We start from the raw sequence: 3,423 nt of genomic DNA, 5'->3' as shown, positions 1-3,423 counted from the left end.
ATAAATGAAAGGCTATAATAAACGTGATATTAATAAGGTAATAAACATATCAACACAAAATTAGAACGCGAAACAGTCGATATAATTTGGAGAATTTTAGATTCAGGAAAGACATGGGTAAATACTGGTTTGGAAACAGGGTTGTTGATTTATGGAACAAATTACCGTGTAACATAATTAACTGGAATAATATGATAATAGGTTAGATATTTATGAAGGAGTTTGGGTGGATATAAATAGAAACAACTTCGTTTGAGCCAATAGAACGTCTGCAGTTTTCTTAATTATGTTCTTGATAAGCTTATATATTGTAAGACTGGGTTAAAAGGTCTACATTGTGTACTGATAAACCATTTCATGCAGCACATTAACAATTAACACCGAAGTGTATCAACGAATTCATAGCAACAGAGATAATTCAACGCGAGGCGTTGTTATATATATATATATATATATATATATATATATATATATATATATATATATATATATATATATATATATATATATATATATATATATATATATATGTCGTACCTAGTAGCCAAAACTCACTTCTCAGCCTACTATGCAAGGCCCGATTTGCCTAATAAGCCAAGTTTTCCAGAAATAATAAATGTTTTCAAATTTTTTTCTTATGAAATGATAAAGCTAGCCATTTCATGATGTATGAGGTCAATTTTTTTTTATTGGTGTTAAAATTAACGTAGATATATGACCGAACCTAACCAACCCTACCTAACCTAACCTAACCTATCTTTATATGTTAGGTTAGGTTAGGTAGCCGAAAAAGGTAAGTTAGGTTAGGTTAGGTAGGTTAGGTAGTCGAAAAACAATTAATTCATGAAAACTTGGCTTATTAAGCAAATCGGGCCTTGCATAGTAGGCTGAGAAGTGAGTTCTGGCTACTAAGTACGACATATATATATATATATATATATATATATACACATATATATATATATTGTGACGGTAACGCGTTGGTGTTCGGCTGTTTAAGGCTAGGGGTATGGCCTCGTCACATAGTTATAAAAAAAAAATAGAAAAACTGGAACTTCGTCTGTGGTAAGGTAAGGAGAAGACACACAAAACACAAGTAAATTTTAACAATGAAATTTTAATTACGTTAAATAAATCAAAACATGAAAAAATGGACTAACAAATTTGTATAATAAAATCAATCAATCAAAATAGTAAGAATAATTAAATGACACAATGAAAAGTTACGTTAAGATAAAATAACAAGAAGTGCAACACAAAATAAAGGGAAGGTGCTGGAATATTGGCTTAAAGCTACCACCTCTCTCAGTACACGCTAACGTCTAGCCGGGAGGAGTGGTAACCACGAAAGCACAGAATATTCTGAGGTCTGAGGTCGTGGCGACCCCAGACATCAAGTAGTATGGTGGGGCGAGTGCAGGTGCAGCCAGACCGGCGACCAATCAGCGGAGCCGGTAGCGATCAACAGGTAGTTTGGCGGTTTGAGTCCGAACAGGTGTCTCTGGCTGCAACGTTTTGCGCTCTGGCAAACCTTGCTGGTGTTGTTGTCGTTGTTGGACATTTCTTCCATAGTAGTATTATATAATTTCAACGACGTAATTATGGAGGGAAGAGCAGGCTCAATCTCTTGAAGGAGATTATCGTCACAATATATATACATATATATATATATATATATATATATATATATATATATATATATATATATATATATATATATATGTTCAGACGCAAAGTTAACATTGATCAACAGAATGGTTTCCTTCAAGTAGAACCACATAACAGTGTCCATCACTCCCACGCTACAAAAGCACCGCGATTTACAATCTACACCAAGATCTGAGCGGCGCCTTGGGCCAAAAGTACATCAGAGCACAATATAAGGGGCTACGAGCCCCTAGAGATAACAACAAGACCCAATAAAGTGTGGGGGATGTTGGAACGGAAAATCAAACATTTATTGGACAGGGAATTTGTTGGGGAGCTTCTGAGGAATTTTGGAGGTGGGTAAGTGAACTGAGAGGGAAGGGGGAAGCAGGAGGGAGGAGGGGAAGAAGTGGGGGAGTTGTAGTGTGATGGGCAAAGCAGAATAGGATGGGAAAGGGAGAGAGAAGACATAATGGACAATGTAAGAAAGAGCTATAATGGGATAGATGGGTTAGAGAAGGCGGAGCATGGGTAGGAGGGGAAGCTCTGATGGGATGGGCGTGATATGGAAGAGGGTTCCCTGGAAACACAAACCGTAACTGTCTCTATTTTCCGCTTGTTACAACTTGTAATAAAGTTGTTACATCTTGGCTTGACGTGTTTATGACGTATTAGAACGTTGTTACAACTTGCTATATTGGTTGTTATAACTGGTTAGGAGGTGTTCAAAGTTGTTCGAACGTTGTACCAACGTCGCAGTTTCGGTGTGTGTTTGGCGGGTTATAGGACGGGTCTAGACAACCTGGCAGGACAAACAAACAAACACGTTGTTTATAGACCGACGTGAATTCCTCTCGTGTTATTTTACTCTTGTTTTTCCTTTGTTTGTGTTTTTTTTGCAGCTACACTACTCTTTTATATTATATTTGGGTCTGCTTTTATAAATGCTATTTTGTTTGTTTTCTTGATATTACCGAGTTCATTCTTGCTGGTGTCGCTTTTGTTGTCATTGTCTCTGTTCTCACAGTATGACATGAGGAATAAATAAATGAGAGATCCTCTCGGACTTAGGTTCGAACCCTCATCACGGCCCTTGTGGATTTGTTCAATAAATGAGAGACTCTGTTAACAGGTTTACATATGGATTTTGATTTCGTGAGGTATTTGATCTAGAACAACAGATCAACAGAATTTGATCAGGAACATATAAACAGAAGAAATAATTATACTGAAGGTAAACTGAGCAGAATAAATAAATATACGGAATGTAAACTCGACAGAAGAAATTGGTATATCAAGTGTAAACCGAGGTATACGTCTGAGGGATATTCTGCCACTCAGGAGACACAACAGTACCATCAGAAGTCATGATGAAACTGATCGTCCATGAGATGAACCATGACTGGATTGGGTGTAACACACACACACACACATACACAGAGTCGGTGGCTGAGTGGACAGCAAGCTGGTCACGTAATCCTGAGGTCCGGGGTTCTATTCCCGGTGTCGACGAGGAATCGAAATTGGCAGAGTTTCTTTCACTGTGATGCCTCTGTTACCTATCAGTAAATAGGTACCTGGGAGTTAGACAGCTGTTATGGGCTGCTTCCTGCGTGTGTGTGTGTGTGTGTGTGTGTGTGTGTGTGTGTGTGTGTGTGTGTGTGTGTGTGTGTGTGTGTGTGTGTGTGTGTGTGTGAAAAAAACAGTAGTTAGTAACAGTTGATTGACTGACAGTTGAGAGGCAGCCGAAAGAGCAGAGCTCAACCCCCGCAAGCA

Source organism: Procambarus clarkii, chromosome 94 (assembly GCF_040958095.1).
Source record: "Procambarus clarkii isolate CNS0578487 chromosome 94, FALCON_Pclarkii_2.0, whole genome shotgun sequence".
Lineage (NCBI taxonomy): Eukaryota > Metazoa > Arthropoda > Malacostraca > Decapoda > Cambaridae > Procambarus > Procambarus clarkii.
Note: the sequence above shows the minus strand (reverse complement) of the source record.